Genomic DNA, 23,917 nt, shown 5'->3' on the forward strand with positions numbered 1-23,917 from the left:
TATCTCTCAGTGTGGAGTATTGTTGCATCATTTTTTTTTCTGAAACACTTGCTTTTGGTCTGCAAATTCTGTTCGTTCTTCACTCCAGAGGGATTCTTCTATCATCTCATATCTTGAGATCCATTGCCTGTTCCATTTCTTAAGTTGTCTACTTCAGGGATATGTCCTCCTATTAAATTATTTTTGTTTTCCTTCTGTATTTATTGCTTTTCTCTAATTATTTTAATTTCCTTGTTTCATTTATTTTTGAATCTGAAAAGTGATTATCCATACCACCATGATTATCTAAACCTTTTTTTTTTTTTTGAGGAGGAGGAAGATTGTCCCTGAGCTAACGTCCGTGCCTTCCTCTATTTTGTATGTGGGTCACTGCCATAGTATGGCTTGATGAGTGGTGTAGGTCTACGCCTAGAATCCGAAACCGGGAACCCAGGCCGCCAAAGCAGAGTGCACGGACTTATTCACTATGCTACTGGGCTAGCCCTCTTTTATCTGAACCTTTTCACTGATAGTTAAATCAATTTTAGGGTTTTCAATTTCTTGTTTGTCTTATTTTTACTATTTATTAATTCCATAATGATATTCATTTTGATTCTCAATTTGTTTCCTTATTTTCTCTATGTTAGTTATCTGTTTCTGTTCACCTTATTACCCCAAAATTTAGCAGCTTAAAACAACAAACGTTTACTGACTCATAATTTCTGTGGATCAGGAATACACGCATAGCTTAGCTGGGTGCCTCTTGCTCGGGATCTCTCACAAGGCTTCAGTCAAGATGTCAGCTGGGGCAGAAGTCTTATCAAGGCTCGATTAGGGGAGGATCTGCTTCCAAGCTCACTCAAGTGATATTAGCAGGAGGTCTCAGGTGCTCACTAGCTGTTAGCTCAAGACATCAGTTTCTCAACATGTGGGCCTCTTCGTAAGGCAACTCACAACATGACAGCTGGCTTTCCTCAGAGAGAGCAAGAGAAGGTACCCAAGATGGAAGCCACAGTCTTTTTGTAACCTAACCTCAAAGTGACACCACATCATCACCTCTGCCATATTCTATTGGCTAGAAGGAAATCATTAAACTCAGCCCATACTCAAGGGGGTGGGGGGATTATACAAGAGTGTGAAAACCAAGAGGCAAAGATCATTGGGAGCCGTGTTAGATGCTACCTACCACCCCCTTTTTCATTTTATTCTGTTTCATTATCTGTCTTTGGGCTTTTGGGTTAATGAGTTTTCCCCTTAGCACTAAGTTGCTGTTAGCTAAAGCAATCAGGTACTCCTGTTTCTCACATTATATTTCCTTTTAGGTTGGGCATGTGCATTTTGCATGTGTACTCTTTTTTATATTGTGCTTTTGATAGAAATGCAATTAAAGCCGTGCTATTTATTTCAATCTTGGTCTTATGTGTCTCCGTTGACACTTTCTAATTGCTTTGATATAGTGTGAGTGACTTTTTTTGTATTCTTCCCTCCATATCTGAGGCCAGTTTGATTTCCCTTCAAGCTACAGTTTGAGGACTGGGTATTTTGGCTAGTCTACTTTTATGTAGCTGTGAAGGATGGTCCCTGGAGGAAGAAAGCTCAGTTGAGGTAAGGAGGTTAAACACCAGATTACCTGGATCTTACCCTCTTTTGAGGTTGTGTTAGAGGTTCTGTGTCAGAGTTCACTCCTGGTTGGGGAGGGGTGGAGCAGAGCCGGATCCTCATCCATGGGGATGTCCTGTTGTTAACTCTGCCTTCCAGAAGGCCATTTCCCATACTTCATAGAAGGAAAGAAAAGCATCTTTGCTGGAGTGGGCAGATGGGCTGAGGGAACTTTTTGGGCTGATGGAAGTACTCTAAAAGTAAATTATGGTGACAGTTGTACAACTGTATAAATTTACTAAAACTCATCAAACTGGTAACTTATAACAGGTGAATTTTATTATATGCAAATTAAATTTTAATAAAGCTGTGTAAAAAGCGTATCTGCTTAGTGTGCTTTTTTCCAGAATCAAAGGTATTAATGATAATTTTCAGGATAGTGATGACTCAACAGTACCATGGTAAATGACACTAGAAAGATAGTTTTATAATTAGTATGGAATGAATTAGTTTTTTCTGTTTAGCTTAATTAGCAAACAACACGGTTATCAAGAAGGTTCTATAGTATTGATTGGATGATATATAAATGAAAAAATCCTACCTAAATGTTGTAAAAATGCAAATTAGATTTTAATTGCTTCCCAATTGTTTAAAAAAAAAGCTAGTAGCAAAAAGGAAAAATATTTAAAGTAATGCTTTCCTAAAACAATTCTATGATGAGATAGCCTTTTATTTATTTCATTCTAGTAGTAAAATATAGAGCTAGTAGAGTCAAATCTTGATGGTCTTTAGATTACAAAGATATAGTGTGGCTGAAGCAATTGAAAAATAACTTCCACTTCTTTTCGCAGGAGCTTCATTCACTTGTCTAAGTATTTATTGGGGGCTCATTACTCTGTGATCAATTAAGAAGATACAAAAAGAAATTTGGTAAGCTTCCCATCAGTCAGCCTTCCAGTAAACAGATGTCTAAAGACTTTGATATAAGGCACTGTGGTTCATACTGAAATTATGAGGTCCTTAAGAAAAGGGCTGTATCTTATGAATTCCTTTTTATATCTCTGATCATTTGTATATTACAAGTGTTTCATAAATATTTAATGCATAAGTGAAGGAAAGAATAAGTAAGATGTAGTCCTTATCCACAAAAAAAGTATATTCTAGTTAGGAGACTAAGCCATGCACATATGAAAAAGATAGCTAATAACACAAGGCCCCATATAAATCCCAAGTGTTCACATTGTCCACATAGTGCCTGAGGAGGAAGAGGGTGGTGGCTAGCACTGCTCAGAAAAGCCCGTGGAGTTAGTGGTACTCAAGTGAGTGCACCTGAATCCCTGACTAAGAACAGAGAATATACTTGGGGATGCTGTATGCACAGGCTCCAAGGTAGAAATGAAGATGGCACGTGTGGGGGACCTTGAAGAGACAAGACTGACTAAAGCGGAGGGAAGAACTGGGAAATCGAGTTGGATGGAAAGAGTGACTGCAGACTGCCCTGGGGCTTTAAAGCCCAAAAGAAGAGATTGGGCTTGTTTCATTGAGCATTAGGGTCTCAGCGGGTTCTTGAGTGAGGAAATGATTAAATTAAAATTTACAAACTCACTGTTAAACTTACTGATTGAGCATGTGGATAATTTGGCTGTTTTTGCATCTCTTATGTGCAAGATGCTCGTATATTTAAGAAGGTTTGTATATTTGGTTGTTCTTTTCTGGAGCCTTAAGCAAAATAATTATCAACTCTTTTTTTTTTTTTTTTTTTTATACTAGATAGGGATTCTAACACAGTTTTGGAAATAAAAACAAAAATGTTTTATTTGAAACATTCAGGCAGAAATTCATTGAGCATGTGTTGCATGCAGGATACCGAGTGCTATGTGGGAATTTGGAGATGAAGAGATACCAGGCACAGGGTGGTTAGATGATTAGAGAGGTGGCGATGAAATGCTGCTGAGGTTGAGAGGACAAGGAGGAGCTGCTGTCTGCTTGGGGGCCAGGAACTGAGAGAGATGTGAGCTGTCCTTTCCTATATGTTTTCTTTTAATCCTCACAACATCCTGGTAAAAACTTTAATTGCTATACACAGAGGAGAAATGCAGCTTAGGGGGCTGATGTATATGGACAGGAGCATTTCAGTCATAGGTTTGGATGAATTTGCTGATAGAATGTTGGTAGGATTGGCAATTCTTTCTTACAAAATAACTCGGTATTGTTACATCTTTCCTGGGATAAATGATCAGGCAGAGGATATTAAGCAGGGCAGCTCAGTGTCACTGTTTATAAAATGTTAAACTCTAAGATAATTAATAATCCTTTAAATATTGCTTAGAATCAAGTTAGTTATGTTAAACGTTCAACCCGGCATTTCTTGGAACATGTAAAAATGTCCTTTGCAAGGATTCTAGTCTGAAAAAAATTCCTCCTGTTGGAACAAAGTAATGCCTGAATCTCTACATTCAACTCTCTATGTTGTTTCTTTTGAATTATCACATGAAGGGTATAATTAAGTGTTGATTTAGTTCCCTTGATCATTGATTTTGATCTACTTCAGTGTGAGCCTTAGTGTCCTCAGTAAACAGAGGTTTGGATTAGAGCGGCCCCCATGTCCCTCCGGCTTGGACTTTCTGTCCTGTACTGTAGAAAACTATTTATTCCTTAAGGCAGTAGCTCTTTGAGGGTTAAAAACACAACAACAATAACAAAAAAACCCGGCATCCTGTCTAATCCTGCTCAGCTCTTATTTACGCAGACATTTTTTGGAACTGTAATAACTTGTTAGATCTTGTGTAGTAAAACATAATTCCCAATTTTCCAAGGCCAGCTGTACATCAGGATTCTAAAGGCCTTAATGGAAAAGGGCGGGCATGTGTTTGTCAAGAGGCCACTTAGGGAAATCAGTTCCATGTAATTTTTAATACAGTTCTTTGGATAGACTTTTTTTATGACTCAGTATTACAGATGTCATTAATTTATAATGGAAAATAGTGAGACAATATGACAGTTATCTTCAGACTTAAGAATACTTAGGCAGCAGGGTGAGTGATGATTGAATGGTTCCAACAGAGGCTGCTACGAGTTGCCACTGCCAGGAGGAAGCGCCAAGCTGAAGGACAGGCCTGGGCCTCGTTGCCTCTGGCCCAGCTCGAGCAGCCCAGGCACTCGCTTTGTAACTTGGGTGGCAGAAAGAAACTGAGGCCTGTTGGAAATCCAAGACCCTTGAGGTTTCTTCTCACCAAAGGAAATTCCATACATGTCTCCTTTTCTAGGCAGGCTAAGATGTGTGAGAGGGATGGTCGTGGACAGAATGGAAGAGTAGATCTAATTTGTCCTTCTTCTGCAGTCATGTTTCCACATAACTCTTCTCTGAAGAGTAGACATTTTAGAGATGAGGCCCAGCCTACCACAGAAATATTTCAGGCATTTTTGTGAGGGAGGAAGTTAAAATACATTGGTGAACATTTAGTGAGCAAATGGAGTAATGTTTTCCATTTGCTGATTTTTGAACGTTTCCTTGGCTTTTGCAAATATCAACTTATTGTGGGTGAAAGAAGTCATATCTAACTTTTTAAGTAGGGCCTGTCATCTGTGGGCCCCACAATATGCACTATGTGCCGGTAGCAGAGAGAATTTTGTGAATAAGAAAAGCTGCCGGTGTGAAATTGGGAGGGTTCCGCTCAGGTCCTGAGCAGAGTTCTCTCATAGTCCTTGTTATGGGTTGAATTGTGTTCTCCCAAGGAGATATGTTGAAGGTTTAAGCCCCAGTACCTCACAATGTGACCTTATTTGGAAATAGGATCTGTAAAGAGGTAATCAAGTTAAAATGATGTTATTAGGGTGGGCTCTCATTCAGTATGACTGGTGTACTCATAAAAAGGGGAAGTTTGGGTGTAGACACACACGGAGGGAAGGCTATGTGAAGACATTGAAAGAAGGCCATCTACAAGTCAAGGAATACCTGAGGCTACCGGAAGCAAGGAGTGAGGCGTGAAACAGATTCTCCCTCACAGCCCTCAGAAGGAACCCCCCCTGTGACACTTCCATTTCAGACTTCTAGCCTCAAGAACTGTGAAACAATAAATTTCTGTTATTTTAAGCCATCCAGTTTTTGGTACTTTGCTACGGCAGCCCCAGGAAATGAATATAGTCCTGATCCCCCAAAAGCGACAAAACCTTGAGTGAGCCTCTCAGCCTCCTGGACTTCTGCTTCCGCATTTGTAAAATAACGGTCTTGGAGTAGATGATGTCAGGACCATCCTGCTCTGACATTCGATGATTAATACGTCCAGAAGTGCACTCAATTTCCAGCACTGTCATTGTTGTTATATTTCCTAATATAGCTAAAATACGCAAAGAATACATGTTTTTTTCAGTTCCCAATTTTGTTCTTTTCATTCAGGAGTCATTGGTGATACTTCCTTTATGCCAAATATTGGGCAAGGCTGTCACTTCCAAGTTGACACACTAAACAAATGACAGCATGTCTAGTCTGTATATAATATATAACCAAAGAACATATCATTTAAAAGCGTGTAGCTATATTTGCTGCTGTGCTAGAGCAATACAGAGAGGAAACAGTCACCCCCCTCTTCACCAATATCTTTCCTTAGAAAATCAGCAGCTGAAACCTGCAAGAAATGTTTGAAGTAATGCTACCTTTGGACCTTCTTTGTAGATTTTTTTTTCTCTTTCTTTTCCCTTAGTTCCTATATTACAGTGGCTAATTTTTTAAAATATGCCTCAAACCTTTTAAGAAAAGATAAGTAATATAAAATTATCTTCCAAAAAAAAATCGTTGTGTATTTGATTCAAAGTACAGAAAAGAAATCTTTTAAAACAAGATAAATGTTTGATACCACTTGCCCTCCTGTCTGAGGCTCTCTCATATCCTTCGTCTTTTCCTCTGAACCCTTTTATATCTTCTTCCTCTACTAGAATATTCCCTCTCCTCAATCTCCTAGAACAAAAAGACCAAGGGGTCAGTTAGACCTAGAGAGAGAATTTAAAAAGGGAATGAGAGTAGCCCTGATGGGGTCTGGCTGGAGGGGCTTTAATGGCTCTATTTTCTTTGTACTCCTTAATGAAAGAGATAGAGAAATGGTTAACTTGAGGACAGTTTTACCATATTCTGCCAAATTAAAGGTAATGATTTTATTCACGTTTAATGAAGCTTATCTAGTTCATCAAGAATTTCTGTTCTATCTTCTAAAGCACATGTTTTAACACATGCCGTCTTTTCATGCATGATGTCTCATCTCGGAAATCCAGTCTGATTTAAATTTTCTTCTTCACTTAATTCTACTTTACCCATTTATCTTTCATAGGTTAAAATTCAGGGAAGAGCCTGAAAATGTCCTTAGTGTTAATATCTATTCTGAAGAGTCTCCGATGAATCACCTGTATGGATTATAAAGAATGACACACCTTGGAAAAATAGTATCACTGTGAGAGGCCTTAAAAACCATCTATCAGGGCCGGCCCGGTAGCGCAAGTGGTTAAGTGCGCACCTGCTATGCTGCAGCGGCCTGAGGTTCGCTGGTTCGGATACCGGACGTGCACCGATGCACTGCTTGGCAAGCCATGCTGTGGTGGCGTCCCATATAAAGTGGAGGAGGATGGGTGTGGATGTTAGCCCAGGGCCAGTCTTCCTCAGCAAAAAAAAAAAAAAGAGGAGGATTGGCAGATGTTAGCACACGGCTGATATTCCTCACACACACACACACAAAAATCTATCATGTGAACCTAAAAACATATTGTGTTTTGAAAGAAGATATTTTTAGTATTTAAAGTAGTGAAAATCTTTTTTTTTAAGATTAAAACTTTCTTTGTATAATTCTGTGCATCAGTTATTTATTATCATTTATTATTTCATGTAGTTCCTGAATAAGATATCATAATGACAATATTCCATTTTTGAATCTGTGCCTAGATCTTTCTTCGTGATGGTTTTAGGCCCCTGCACTAGTTTAAGCAGAGCAGTGGTAATAAAGGAGATGTTTAGTTAATTTGTCTGTGTAGTTTCTTGTAGTATTTTCTTCTTCTGGTGTCAAATGTGGATTAAAAATTATCTGCCCCTTTTAGATTAAAATTCACAGTCTCATAGATTCTTCTGACATCACCTTGTTAGGACTGGTTACTTGTTTTGTGAATTTTACCAACTCTTTAATTCCAGTGCCTTTTTTTGAAAGACCTAGTGTTTTGGCATTTTGTTTCTTCCTTTGTGCCTTTTCCTAAGGATGCAGAACAAATGGAAGGACCTGAAACCCAGCCCATCCGTATTGCTGTTAGTTGATAGAAGTTGAAAAGATTTTTTGGGTCTGCAGTTTAAAATTATTGGCCAAATAGTGACTATGATTTTTTTTTATTATTGTTTGGTTATTTATTTTAAAGTGTCTGTCAATTTTCTGTCCCTGTAAACACAGCTTCTCATGGTGAGAGTCCACTTTGCATTCATTATTTGATTTGAATGCTCTGATTCAGTGGCTCTCAACTTGTTTTCTGCTACAACACAGATGGCTTTCACATGCCTCACATGCTCACAGGGGTGTATCCAAGGTTATGCAGAATTCCAAGCAAGCTACTTGTAATTCCACCCCTTTCTTTCCCATTCAGGATAGTACAGTGGGACTGTCCTGTACTAGGGAAAGTCTCTTTCTCGCTCACTAGAGAATGGTTTTGTCACATTGCTGTCAGTTGGCTCCACTTTTTAAAAAAGCAAATCGTTATAAACTTTGGCACTTGATTATTGTCTTGCTTTAGTCATTTATAGATTTAATTGATTCTTAAAAACAGCTTATTTGTATTTGAAATATTTAATAAAATGGATAATGCCATAAGGAACACCTTTTTACTCATTCTCCAATTTGAACATTTTATAACATTTTGCCAAAGAGCCAGTATCAGTCAACTTCTTAAGAAAATGAAAGAATTAATACTTTTACATTTTCTCCTGTTTCTGCCTCAACTTCCCTATGTTTTATATTATTATTTTATACAGCTAGGATTGTTGATGTTTATCACCTATAAGCATATTTATGACATTGTTTGGTCTTAGTTCTTGGTGTAAATCGGTTTCATGCTTAACACTACTCCCTTCACCTCTACCACACCTTCTCTGTTTACCTCTTAGTGGGCTGGTTATTCTTGCAGAAGAATCTTCAAGGAGGGCTCCCGGATACCATCTTCCCTGAGGGTTTTTGTTTTTTCCTTTTTGACATAAGCCTATGTGTCGTATGTGTTCTGGATCAGCAACTTGGATGGCTGTAATGTTCTTGGGTCTAACTTTCTTTCAGAAACAACTGTTTTCCTAAATTGGTATTTATTATTTCTCTACGTTTTCATGCCTTTTCTACAAGCGGAGGTGTCCATAAACAACATGTAGTATTGATTTGCGTGTTTTTGAACTTAATATAAATGGCATCCTGCTGTGCATGGTATCATGCAGTTTGCTTTTACCTCTCATTGTTATGTTGGTGATACAGCCACATTGGCACATGTAGCTCTAGTGGTGGATCTGCTATGTAGTTTTCTCTTTCATAACTATATGCCATTTATTTATCCCTTTCTGTTGAACATTTAAGTTTTTCCTAGTTTGGTGCTATTCCCAACAGTTTGCAACAAGCATTCTTTTGTGTTTGGGGGAGGGGGCTGTACCTGGTGCTGGTTGCTCTAGGAGATGTGCCCCGGAATGGAATTGCTGGACTGCAAAGGAAGCTCATCCTTCACCAGATACTGAATTGCTCTCCACACCGAAGGGCCAGTTTCCCCTCCCACCAGCAGTGTAGGAGGATTTCGTCGTCTTTACATCCTTGGAAATTCTTGTATTGCCAGAAATTTTACTTTTACCAATCTCGTGGATGTGAAATGATATCTTACAGTCTGTTTTTATTTCTTCTGTAGATTGCCAATTCATGTCCTATACTCATTTTTCTTCAGGGTTGTTTGTATTTATCTTTTGATATAACCTTTATCCTATATACTGACCTTTCGTCATTTGTATGTGTTACAAATACTAATCTGACTTGTCTTTTTACTTTGTTGTCTTTTTGTTGAACAGAAGTTTTAAATTCTAATATAGTCAGATATATCAGTCTTTTATGGTTTGTGCTTTTTAGGTCAAGTTTAAGATATCTATCTTTCCAACCAAAATGTATCCTATATATTCTTCAAAAATTTTAGAGTTTTGGTTTTCATGTTTAGGTCTTTAATCCACCCGATATTTAGTTTTGTGTATGACGTCAGGAAGGTATCTACTTCTAGTTAATTCCAAATAGATAAGCAGTTGTCCCAGAACAATTTATTCTTTTCCCACTGATCTGTGATGTTCTTCTTTCATATATTATGATTCCAGATATACACAGATGTATTTTTGACCTACATATTATCATCTTTTTCTCTTCCTATGTCAGTGCCAACTGTTTTCTTGATTGAAATATAATTGACATATAACATTATATTAGTTTCAGATGTACAACATAATGATTTGATATATATATATTGCAAAATAATCAACATAAGTCCAGTTAACATCCATCACCATAGTTATAAAATTTTTTTCCTGTGATAAGAACTTTTAAGATTTACTCTTAGCAACCTTCATATATACAATACAGTATTATTAACAAGAGTCACCATGCTGTACATTACATCCCCAGCACTTATCTATTTTATAACTGGGAGTTTGTACTTTTTGACCATCTTCGATGCCAACTGTTTTGATTACTATATAACATTATAAATCTTTAGTCTTGGGCCGGCCCGTGGCGTAGTGGTTAAGTGCGTGCGCTCCGCTGGCGTCAGGCGGCTCGGGTTCGGATCCCGGGCATGCACCGACGCACCGCTTCTCTGGCCATGCTGAGTCCGCATCCCACGTACAGCAACTAGAAGGTTGTGCAGCTATGACATATAACTATCTACTGGGGCTTTGGGGGGAAAAATAAATAAATAAAATCTTTTAAAAAATAAATAAATAAATCTTTAGCAGAACAAGGCCTTCTATCTTTTTATTCATTTTCAAAATTGTCTTGTCTATTCTGGGACCTCTGATATTCCCTAACACTTTAGGATTTTGATTCAAGTAACACGAGTTTTTAGATCAATTGGAGAGCATTGTAATCTTTATAATTCTGAGTCTTATCTTTGAACAAAGTCCATATAGGCCTTAAGCAAGATCTTTTGTTAGTTTTATTTCTAGGCCTTTTGTTGTTGTTGCTACTGTAAATGGGATCTTATGTTTTTATTTTTTGTGTGTGTGAGCAAGATCGGTCCTGAGCTAACATCTGCCAGTCCTCCTCTTTTTTTTTTTTCTTGAGGAAGACTGGCCCTGGGCTAACATCCATGCCCATCTTCCTCCACTTTATATGGGACGCCGCCACAGCATGACAAGTGGTGCGTCAGTGCGCGCCCGGAATCCGAACCGGCAAACCCCGGGCTGCCGCAGCGAAGTGTGCGCACTTAACTGCTTGCGCCAGCAGGCTGGCCCCGGGATCTTATGTTTTGTAATAGGTTGTCACAGGGTTTAGGAGAATTATTCATTTTTATAGATTGATGTTGAAGCCGCCAACCTTACTGAACTCTTAATTTCTCTGAGATTCTTTTGATTTTTTTATGTAAGCTCTCATCATCTACAAATAAGGTGAGTTTTGTCTCATTCAATTCTTATATATCCATTTTCTGTTTCTGGAATTGATGCATTGGGTAGGACCTCTACTATAATGATGAATAGAAGATGTGTAGTGTCTGCTTGTCTCGTGCTTGACTTTAATGGAAAGAATTTTAAAGTCTCACTATTAAGAACGTTTGCTTTAGGCTTAGATATTGCTTTTCAGATCAGAAATGTTTCCTTTTGGTCTGGTTTGCGACTATGCTGTCTCGTGAATTAGTTGAATTTTATTGAAGATTTTCAAAAGCATTTATTGAACTGATCATGTTTTTTTCCTTTAGTCCTTTGATATGGTATATTATGTTAGTAGATATTCTGATTTTGTTGATATTGTTATTCCTGGAATAAACTGCTTTGATTTGCCAATATTATAATTTAGGATTATTGAAACTATTTTAATAAATGAGCTTTATCTTTAATTTTTTGTTGGGGAGGGGACTGTGTTACTAATCTCACTAAATTAGTTGAGTAGATCATCTCTTTTATAATGTTCGTTAATAGTTTGCATAAGATTGAGATTATCTATTTCTTGAAGACTTGTTAAAACTTTTTTGAAACTGTCTGGGCCTGGGTCTTTAGAGTGGAGGATGAGAATACAGATTTTTGATTATTGGTCCCTTTTCTTTATCACTTATTGATTTTTACTTTTAATATTTATTTTGAGTCTGTTTTAGTAATCAGTATTTTTCTAGGACAATAGCTATTTATTCCATGTTTTCAAATATAGACATAGAATCGAATTATGGTTTTCACTTTTTATTTTTTAAAAAACCCTACTGTATTTAAGGTTATATCATCCTTTTTATCCGATGTTATATATTTGTGCTAGAGGTTTGCCTGCTTAACTTGGTCATGTTAGTATTTGCTATTTTTTTATTTTCTGTTCACTTTCTACTTTTTTCCTTTGTTGCTCTCATTTTCTTCTACCCCATCCTCCCTTCTGTCTCTTCCTCTTTCTTTAGGTTCCTCTGTTGTAAATTGAATATATTTTAGTTCCTTCTTGTATTTTAGAAAATACATAAAAGGCTGTAAAATTATATCTAAATACGACTGTAACGGCATGTTATACGTTTTGATAGGTAGTACTTTGATCATTGTTAATTTCTAAATATTTTGTGATTTTCATTGTTACTTCCTCTTTAATTCCTGATTTATTTAGGATTGAATCTTAAATGTCTCAAAGAAATACTTTTTAAGAACATTTATATAGTCACTTTCTAATTTAACTGCCTACATTGTGGTTAGAGGATGTGGTCTGTATGTCAGCAATTGTTGGAAATTTGTTGAGACTTCCTTTCTGACCTGGCACTTGGTCAGTTTTTGTAAATGTTCCATGTGTAATTGGTAAGAATTAGCATTCTGCATTTATTAAATGCAGGATATTCTATTTAAGTATCAGCAAGCTTATTAATTTTATTGCTCAAATATTCTGCCTGATTCCTCAGCTCCAATAATAGCTCTCACTGTGGTTATAGAGTTGTCATTTTCTTCTTATAATTTTGTCAGTTTTGGCTTTATGTCTTTTGAAGCTATGCTGCTGGGTACAAATAAGTTCATGATTGTTCTAGTATCTTCATGTATTTCTCTATTTTTATTATCAGGTATTTATCTTTAGTCATATTAATGTTTTTTCTGTAAGATAATACTTTGTTTGGTATTAATATTTCTTCACCAGTTTTTATTTTGGTTAAAATTTGCAACACATTTGCTTTTCCAGCTCTTTCTTTGCATCTTCTCTCTCTCTCTTTTTTTTTTTTTTTTGGTAAGGAGGATTTGCCCTGAGTTAACATCTGTTGCCAATCTTCCTCTTTTTTTTTTGCTTGAGGAAGATTAGCCCTGAGCTAACATCTGTGCCAGTCTTCCTCTATTTTGTATGTGGGTCACCACCTCAGCATGGCTGACAAGTGGTGTAGGTCTGTGCCTAGGATCTGAACCCTTGGAGCCCGCCAAACTTAACTAGTACACCACGGGGCCGTCCCTGCATCTTCTCTTTAATAAGCAGCAAATAGCAGCAAACAAGCAAATTGTTTGTTTGTTTTTTGTTTGCCCAGTGTAATAATCTGCACCTATGCATTGGTTATATTTATTGCAAATATTGATATATTAGGACTTACTTCAACTACAGTATGTTTTTGCTTGCTAATTTTTTCTTTATATCTTCCCCTTTCCTGCCTTCTGCTGAATTAATCCAAATTTTTTATGTTTCCTTCCCTCTTGAAGTCCCTCGTCTGGTTTGGAATTACATATATAGTAATTGTATTCTTGTAGAGCTTATTCTTAATTCTTTTTACTATATCCAACTACAAGTAGCAGAAAACCAATTAGAGAGGCACAAACTAATTAGGGTTATTTTTCTTGCACAACACAAAATTTGGAGGTGAGCCTACCATCAGGGACCCAGGCTCATTCCAGCTTTCTGGTCCATCGTCCATAACTCATGGGCTTTTCCTCATTCTTGCTGCTTCATGGTTGCAAGCTGGCTGCGGTACTTCCAGGCATCACATTCATTTACCAGGCAGGAAGAAATTGGGAAAGGGCAAATGGACAAAGAAAGGTGTGCCTACTGAGGAGTCCCTTTTTTTTGTCAGAAAAACAAAGGCTTTTCTGAGTGTACCACCCAAGGTACTTCCATCTTGTTGGCCAGAACTGTGCCCTGAGCCTCCCATAACTGGAAGCAGGCTTGGGGGAAATCGAGAATGGGGTTTGAGGTCAGACCATCTACAGTGTCTACCGTACATATTTCATTTTAAAAATTTCTAACAAACTCTGCAGTTATTCAGTATTTCTATCCTTTCTGCATATTTGACCACAACTTAGTACATTTTGTTTAAACATTGAGCAACTTCCACAATCTTTTCTTAATACAAAATTAATTGGTTATTGAATTTTTTTCAATCAGAAGTTAAGTTGATGTGTATATGTGTGTATATGTGTGTTTCTTTTTTAAAAATCAGTCTCTGGACTGATTATTGTTTCATGTATCCCAAGCCTTTCCTCCAGTTGATGGACATTCTTTAAAAGTCCTTTTAGTGAGAGATTGTAGGGGTCTATGGGTGTTACATTGTTTTAGTTGTTTGATGTCAGAAATGTCTTTTCTTTGCATTGGGTCTTGGGTGGAAATTTGCATGGGTATAAAATTTTAGGTCAACAGTGATTTTCCCTGAGCATTTTTAAGGTACTATTTTATTGCCTGCTGATGAGAAATCTTCTATATGACTTGATGATAACTTTTAAGCTTCACAACTTTTAAAAAATTTCTGCTCTTTTGTGGTTTCACTACAGTGCATCCACGTGTGGATTTATCTTTTGTTTTGTACCCAAAGGTGTTTTCATCTGAAGAATCATTTCCTCAATTTTGGAACATCCTTCACTATACTCTCTTCAAATATTGTTTTTCCACTGTTCCCTCCACTTTCCTTTCCTGCAGCCCTTACTCCAGCCTTTCAGTTTATCTTCCGTGACATATGTATTCTCTCATATGTATGTCTCTGTTTCTTTTTCTCTCTGCTGGGTTCTGGGGAATTTGCCCAGTACTATCTACCAGCTTACTAATTTTTTTTTTTTTTTTTTGTCAATTCACTTCAGTCTAGACTTTATGCTGTCTAAAGATTTTTCAAAATATTTTCAAGATTTCTGATTTGTTCTTTTGGTATTTTTTATATTGGTTTCTTTTTTTGTCTCTTACTGTATTACTTAATATTTGTAATGAAAACTGCTTTCATTTATCTCTTTAAATCTCTCAAACATATTTATTTCTAAGTCTACTAGACTTTTCCAGAAAATTATTTTTTCTATTGATTTTGTTGCTTACCTTTCTTCTTCTTCTTCTTCTTTTTTTTTTTTGTGAGGAAGATCGGCCCTGAGCTAACATCTGCCAATCCTCTTCTTTTTGCTGAGGAAGACTGGCCCTGGGCTAACATCCATGCCCATCTTCCTCTGCTTTATATGGGATGCCGCCACAGCATGGCTTGACAAACGGCTCGTCGGTACGTGCCCAGGATCTGAACCAGCGAATCCCGGGCCGCCACAGCAGGGCATGCGCACTTAACCGCCTGCACCACTGGGGCGGCCCCAATTATTGCTTACCTTTCTTAACATTAGAATTCTTCACATATTGGGATTTGGGTTTGTAGGCTCATTTTGGGTAGGTGGTGGTGATGGCTTTTTTTTTTTTTCCTTCTCCTCCGCCTCCTCTCCCTCTCCCTTCCCTTTTCCTCCTTCTCCCCTTTTCTCTCTTCCTCCTCTTCCTTGTTTAATTTTCCTTTGTTGCCTTTTGTAGGAAACCCTTACCCCTAATCTTGCATTTTCTAAAAAGTTGCCTCTTCTCAGTGAGAATCATCTCTCTCTCCTTTCAACTCCTCCAGCATGAGGTCTAGAACCAAATTATAGAGTATTTTTCATTAATTCCAAACCTTACATTTTTTTCGTGTTTTGAAATCTTTCAGATTGGGATGCGTCTATATAATTCACGAAGAGTCATGGTTTAGTTGGCAATATTTTTTTCTGAGTGATATGTAAAATAATATTATGCATTATAATTGATGGCGTCTTAGATTTGATGAAATAGGCAATATAATTTCAGATCATCTGTCCTGCAGTGAAATAGATGTTGTTAATCTATTGACTGAGCCAGTGGGCAGCTCAGTTAGCTGCCAAGGCTGTGTTTGTGTTCTCCTGCCTTCCTATGATAGCAGCATCCTATTATGCTAGTGCCCTAGGTCATCTCTTAGCAGTTTGCTTCTGAGTAGTGCCTGCCCAACCCACCCATTCCAGCCTCAGAGGTTCTCTCTCCCATTACTCTGCAGGAGTGAAATGTCCCACTGCTCCTACAGCAGGTCCATGGCTTCTATACTGACCCTCACTTATTTCACATCCATTTCTGGCTCATGAAATGGTTATCTGAGTTTTGAACTTGGCTTTATCTATCATTGTGATAGTTTGTGGATGGTTTTAAAAAATTGATCATTTCCACAAGGATGCTACAAAATGAGAACTTACTGTGCCGTCTTGATGGGAGGTTCTTTGGAATTTGTAGCTTTTTTTTTTTTTACAGAATTCACAGTAGGACCTTGCACCCTGCTGTGATTGAGTCTATTGTCCCTTATTCTTAGGATTTACATTTTTGAATGTCCATATTAAAAATCTTTTTAAAAGTCATCTAAGTTTTTAAATTTACTGCTTTAGACAAATTTATTTTGTGGTCATGTCATTCTACTCTTGTATAGATTACAACAGTGATTATAACAGTTATAATCTATAACCATAGATTGTAACGATGACAATTCTTATTGGCCTCTTTTCTTCCACGTAAGAAGAAGAACTTAAAGCAATTGGACAATAAGTTCTCATTGAGGATTATTACAGATAAAAATGAAATATATATTTTAGATGTTAAGACATTTTCACTCCTTAATTTGTATCTTTATGATAATTATTATCTTAAATATATGCATGAACAAATTTTATTTTATGTTTAATGGTCTTATTAATTTTTTTAGTGACAAACAATGTGGGTCTAATACATTGATTCTTTATATCATATGTGACTTGGACCTTGGAGATTTACTCTTTTTAATTAAATGAGAGACACTTGTCCCTCTTCAAACTTTGATTCTACCCATAGCAAGAAATTTATTTTATGTGATTTCAAGTACTCAAAAGCGTACATACACAACATGCACGCACACACGAATTCATACATATAACTGAAACAAAAGTGTCACGAAACAATATTTAGCTTTTGTAATGTTTTAAAAATGTTTTTTAACATGTAATATACTTTGCTTTATTCAATTCTAGACTATTCATTATTCTCAGTAAAGCAAAATATTCCTTGTAAGCTAGTCATCTGATTTCAGGACCCACTAATGGATTACTGTTTGGAAAACAGTTTCTATTGTATATATGATAATTTCTGTGAAAGTTCATTAATGCACTTCATCTTCTCACTTGTATTACTGACACAGAAAATATTCAAACATATTAAAGTGTTATCTATGGACAAGAAAAGTTTTCTGGTGTCCCTGAAAATGCTAGAAAGTGTGATTATACACAAGAACAAAGGTAGCATTAGAATTTATTTGATCTGAGATAAAAGATATTAAAGATTTAAAAAAAATCTTTAGAAATCAAAATGATGTAAGATAATTAAATAGTACACTTCCATGGTAAACTATAACTTGGATTTAACTGGATCTAAAAGAGTAAATATAGCTAACTGTGATGATGAATGCTATCAAAGATACAAATAAACTCAAGAACTGAATTCAAGGAAATGACATATGTCAAAGATGTAAAAAGAACAGCTGTGGTTAAAACATGGTTATTGTATAATTCTTAGATGATTAATTTAAGGAACACACACCCCTTCGTCAGGAGACCAGAAGATTATTTAAAAATCCTGCCCCTTTATTAGATATTATTGTCTGAGCTCTGGGGATAGAAGGAGAGGGCCTTGCATTTAAGATCCATTGTGTCAAGATTCTACATGTGGTTTTTTCATGTGTGGAAAAAGGGATTTTTCTAAAGCATCTTCCATTACATCCTTTTCTCCTCCCATGTCCCAGATACTCATTTTGGGATTCTGTTTTGTAGCCCACTTTGTTTTATGGGGTGATGTTCTTGGTAAAGATGCTTCCAAACCCAGGAATCACACGCAGAATGAGTGATGTAAGCACAGATTAAGGCCACGTCTACAGGGGCATAGTGCAGCAGAGTGCTCTAGAACCAAACCTCTCAGTCTTTTCATGAGTTCATTTGGCCTGGGCTTGCTTCTCCACTGGCCTGAGGATGTTTGAAGAGATCAGTTGGTGGTTTTATTTACATGAATTATACCTAAAAATAAATCATGAAAGTTCTCCTATGAAATACTAGTTTAGCCATATGTACTTGCATTGATGGTGGCTAAAATGGGTGAGACTATTGCAGTTCCTGTAGAGCAGAAACACTAGTGGTGGTGGTGGCAGTGACAATGATAATGGTGGCTAGCATGTATATATATGAGCCCTTTCATATGCATCTGCCAGTGAGCTAATAAGCATTTTACATGGAGTATCTCCTTAAGAACCACAACCACAGCCATCTTGTGACTTTATACCTGTTTTTCAGATGAGGAAAATGAGTATGATGGTTAATTTTATGTGTCAACTTGGCTAGGCCATAATACCGGTTTCTGGGCAAACACCAGTCTAGATGTTGCCGTGAAGTATTTTTTAGATGAGATTAATGTATAAATCCATAGTCTTTGAGTAAAGCAGATTACCCTCTATAATGTGGGTGGGCTGCATCCAGTCAGTTGAAGGCCTTAAGAGAAAAGACTGAGATCCCCCAAGGAAGAAGGAATTCTACCTCCACACTGCCTTCAGACTCAAGCTTGCCAAATGAACTCTTCCCAGGGTCTCCAGACTGCTGGCTTGCCCTGCATATTTCAGACTTGCCAGCCTCTGCAATCATGTGAGCCAATTTCCTAAAATAAAGCGCGCTCTCTCTCTCTCTCTCTCTCTCTCTCTCTCTCTCTTTGTGAGACATCCTATTGGCTCTGTGTCTCTGAAGAACCCTAATACACTGAGACAGCTCCCTTGTCATCCCAAGTTGTCTAACTCCAGAACAAGTGCTCTTAGTATAGAAGAATTTCCACCATACACTCATTCAATTTAAATCTGAATATTATTTATTCTCCCCTCCCCCATGGTCTATCCTCTCAAAAAAGATGCTAATAAGTAGAAGGACTGCAAGCTTAAAAAGGTGCTGTCCTCATCCATAAATTGAGTTTACCTTCACTGAAGAGTTGCCGGCTGACTGCAGTTGCCAAAGAGCACCCATGGTAGACCCTCTCTGAGGTCCTAGAGATGAACCGCTTATCTACCATGGCAGATATCCTTCCTTCAGGTGCATAACTGCTAAAGATAAGTACTTCTCTCTCCATGGAAGGATCCTTGTTTTACCTGCTCTCTACTATTGCCACTTGGTTCTTGAGGCTGGTGGGCAGGACTGCCAAAGACCTTCTCCTGTCAAAGAGCCCAACACTTATTGTATGGCCACAAAGAGACAGCAGTTGTGCCAGATGGCAGGTATACTTGCTTCCATTTACCCAGGCAAACAGAGTTAACAAGGTCTGGTGGTGATATGAGAATTGTCACCATCTGGCGTAGTGGTTAAGTTCAGCACGCTCCGCTTTGGGTTCAGATCCCAGGTGTAGACCTATACCACTCATCAAGCCAGGCTGTGGCGGTGACCCACATACAAAATAGAGGAGGATTGGCACAGATGTTAGCTCAGGGACAATCTTGCTCAAGCAAAGAGAGGAAAATTGGCAACAGATGTTAGCTCAGGGCCAATCTTCCTCACCAAAAAAAAAAGAATTGTCACCATCAAGAAAAATTTATGTCTTAATGTATTAATTTCTTCTCATTTTCTTCTGAGACACAGACAACTTATAAAAAAATTAATAATGTTTTGTTATAAGACCTTTTAGAAAATGTAATGTTTTGATTGTTTTGACTGCCTATATAAAAAATGAAATGGGTACAGTGCTTACAGAATTCTGATGAATAGAGTAGACTGTTTCTCCTTAAATAAATGTAGATGTGATCTTCAACTTGCATGTAGTTCCACTAAGCAAAGAATGGGCAGTTTTTTTCATTGGGTGGAGCCAAGATAGCAGTTTATTTTTTCTTTAGGGTAGATATTCAGTAGGGGGTTAACAAACTGCACCACACTGGCCATGATTTATCATCCTCAGCGCTAGCAAAGGTGTGGCAGCTACTGCAGGAGCCTCCTGCCTGGTCTCCCTGCCTGTGCCCTCGCCCGCATTTGGCCTGCCCTCCATGTGGCAGCCAGAGTGATCTTTTTAAATGCTTGTCAAATCGTGTCACTCCCACAGGGTCAAAGCCCATGTCCTCATGTGAGCCCTCCATGATCTGACTGTTCTCTGCGCACACGTGCAGGCATGCCCACAGGTCCACTGGCTTCAACCTCACGGGCCTTCTTGTTATTCTTCGAAGGCTCTGGCCCCATCTCATGGCCTTTGCTTTTGCTGCCCCTGCTCTCTAGAATGCTCTTCTTCCAGTTAGCCACAGAGCGTACTCCTTCTCCTTGGTTATCACCTTCTCCTTGAGGCATTTCTTGACACCCCCATTTAATCTGATAACCACCCCATCCCCAGCATTTTCTGTCCTCTTCTCTGCTTTATCCTTCTCCACTGCTCAAATTGTCGTCTAATGCTGTGTATTTTACTTTTTTTTTTATCTGTTTCCATTACAATGAAAATTTAATGCAGGTAGGGATTTTTACCTGGTTTATTCACTGCTGTATCCTTAATGCCTAAAATAGTGCCTGGTACATAGTAGGTCCTCAGTAAATATTTGGTGAATTTGTCAGTATGTGCTAGTAGTCCTTTAAAATGTGCATCTAGCTCTTCAGACTTGATGGTTTGTACTCTCCTTCTTGCGATTTGACCTTGACATTGATGACCGTGAGTCTGGTTCTCCTAGTTACAGTGCCTTGGGCTGCCTTAGACAGACACCCCTCCAGCCTTGATACAACTGTGGGCCACCACCATTATGGCCCACCGTGCTATCTGTCCCCCCACATCCGCTTACATTAGCAGGGTTCCCTCTGGGTGTAAATGGGACTCTGCTGTGTGCCAAGGTTTAGGTGAGACCCAAGGCTGTATATGTTGTAGCCCTCTTGGGAGCTCCTAGGTCTCTAGGCCTGCTGGCCTCCAGAGCTCACAGGGGTTAAGTAGCTACTGAGTCTCCTTAACAGCTAGCAGGTGACTGGTGGGCGGTTTTTAAGTATAGGTGGCCTAGACGCGGGGCTGGGTTGGGTGGACCACTCCAACAACCCAGAAAGTGTGGAGCCAGACTTGGCCAGCTGCTGAGCCAAGAAGAAGCCACTGAGAAGTAGCCACAAGTGCTGTTTTCTGTAAAACTGCTCTTTAGGCCAACCTGCTGCCACCATGCCATAGGAGGACCTGATGTGTACGCTCTATGCTTTTACAAGCAGCTTTGCTTTCATCTGAAGGGCAGCTTCATTCACAGATGTCATGATTTCTTTTTTCAGTCCAAGACAGAAATTGCTGTTTGTATTAGTTTCCTAGGGCTGCTGTAACCAAGTCCTACAAACTTGGTAGTTTAAAACAACAATTTGTTCTCCCAGGGTTCTGAGGGCTAAGAAGTCTAAAATCAAGGTGTTGTCAGGGCTGTGTTTTCTCTCTGGAGGCTCTAGGAGAGAGTCGTTCTTTGCCTCTTCTAATTTCTGGTGTTTGCTGGCAATCCTTGGCGTGCCTTGACTTGTAGATACATCACTCTAATCTTTGCCTCAGTCATGACATAGCTGTCTTCTCCTCTTCTTATAAGGACACCAGTCATTGGATTAAGGATGCACCCTACTAACCTCATCTTAACTTGATTACATTTGCAAAGACCCTATTTCCAAATAAAGTCATATTCACAGGTAATGGGAGTTAAGACTTAAACATATCTTTTGGGGGGACACATTTCAACTCACAACGCTCTTTATGAGGACGAATCAGCAACCAGGGTGAAAGCCTAGAAATTTTGTAAAGATAAAGAGCAGAGTTGACCTCTCCTTGACAGCCTCAAGATTCCCTAGATAGTTTTGTCTTTCTTGTTTGGCTTTATCCCAGGACTGGGGTCTTTTATCTTCAGACCTTGCAGTGTGATTCAGTTAAGTGAGTCATGTGTACCTTCTTTCTTTCTCTGAGGTCCAGGAGCCCTGGGAGAATGAAACAGATTAACTGTGAATGGACAATTCCCTGAAAATACAGGAAGAGCCACCTTCCTGCAGGTGTAGGCTGGTCCCTTGTGGGAGCTCCTGAACCTCCAGTGAGGTAGATCTGGAAGGCTGCAACAGAACAGTGGAAGCAGTGGCAGGTTATAGCCTCTTGCATGTAAAGAGCCCCTTCTCAAGGGCTCTCCCAGACCCTGTATCCTGCTGCTCCAGAGGTGTCCATGGGCTCCTTATTTTAATCCTTACTCTGTGGCATTGTTGTGTAACAAGTGGGAAGCACCACGGATGCTTGGCGGAGTTGAAGAGGCACGTATTTGCATGCCCCTTTAATCACGGTTCTGCATTTGGACAAGTGTACATTCCTCTCCTTACAGCACAGGAGACCATTCCTGGATCTGTATGTAGGAGTCCCAGCAGTTAGAGCGGGGCCTCTGAGAGGCTTGTGAGATTTTCCTGGCCAGAAACATGGTGGCCACAATGGAGGGAGGCCAGTGAAATGGCCGTGATCCACTGTCTGCAGGGAAGAGTATGCAACACACACCCAGCAGGGCTTACGTAGCCGGAAATGTGGCAGCTCCATACCCCCAAAGTGAATTTTAAAGTTGACTTATTTACACCATTGTCATAGCAACAGGAAAACTATTCTAACCTATAGCTGTGGAAGACTCTGTAAAAGAAACTGTAGAAGGAAAAAAAATAATGCCAGGAAAAAGAATTGTAATAAAGCACCCTTCTTTCACTTATTCAGTCAACTGAGAATAACAGTTTGTGCACTTGGCAATCAAATGGGAAATGGCATTTCGTGTTGCAACACGAACTTGCTTACATTAAGTGATTTATTTTTTTTGTTTAGACACAGTGTACTGAGAACTTTCTTCAAGTGGAGAGCTATTAAAAATGTGAGAACCGGCAGTCTTCACTAACCTGAAGCATTTAGGGACTTAGAGGAACGATAAATGCAAACAGCCCAGAATCCAGAAACTGTCTTGAGCATTTAAACCCGAGACTCTGGGAATGTGTGCATGTCTTCACTTAGTCAGATGTAGATAATTTTTCTTTCTGTGAGGTCTTTTTTCACTTATATCTTGTCTGGACAGGGTGGAGTTCCTGCTTAAATTCTATTTCTAGCTTGAGAAAGACTGAATTATCGTAGACCAAAGCCAGTGCTACTTGGAAAATGGGAAAGACAAAGGAGATAGGGCATGTCTTCTCGTTTGGCCGGGCTGTGAACTTGGGGCCCCTCCTCTGGTGCCTGGGAGGTTGCACAAGGCCTGGGTTAAGCGAGTGGGCCAAGCCTAAGTAACGCTTCTCATCTCTCAGATGCTCATGTGAAGGTCCATGCTTGGGAATCCTTTCATAGATCTTTCTACCCTTGACTCTGGGCTTGTAGTTAATACTGTGCTCTGCATGTTCGTATGTGATTTTGACTAGAAATCTGTAGGCCAAAGACCTTGTGAGCTATTTCTGTCCTTTCTCTCTCTTTAATATGTATGTTTTTCTATATTATATATGTGGAAATATAACCCAGATATATAAAATTATTCTTTTTCTTCAAAAATATATTAAAATTAGGTTTTTAGGTCCGCCCTCCCCCCCCCCCCCCCGCCCTTTAACCTGCCCATTTATGAGTAACATCTTGATTCCCAATTTGGTCGTGGAATTACATCAACTAGTTTGTTGCATGCTGCTCTACTTTGTATTCATGGTTATGATGATATTGAAACTTCAGGACCACACACAGATAGCAAAGTCTCTGGCCACTTAAGCACGTAAACAGTCTGGCTTTTTATAAAGTGGAAAAATATTTCTTGTGCACTATTTTAACATGATCAGCATGTTGAAACTTGGTGTGCAACTGTGTCAACATTTCTTTGGCTGAAAAGAGCAAACCTGGAGAGCCTCATGGTAACATATAAAATGCGAAGCTGG

General features: G+C 38.6%; 1 protein-coding gene across 4 annotated transcripts in view; it reads left to right on the forward strand.

The window, feature by feature from the left end:
* The window catches only part of SLX4IP (SLX4 interacting protein), a 187,441-nt gene that overhangs the window by 41,676 nt on the left and 121,848 nt on the right, over positions 1 to 23,917 (forward strand). The window lies entirely within an intron of this gene.

The sequence above is a fragment of the Ceratotherium simum genome, chromosome 21 (assembly GCF_057802395.1).
Source record: "Ceratotherium simum simum isolate JZ-2026a chromosome 21, ASM5780239v1, whole genome shotgun sequence".
NCBI lineage: Eukaryota > Metazoa > Chordata > Mammalia > Perissodactyla > Rhinocerotidae > Ceratotherium > Ceratotherium simum.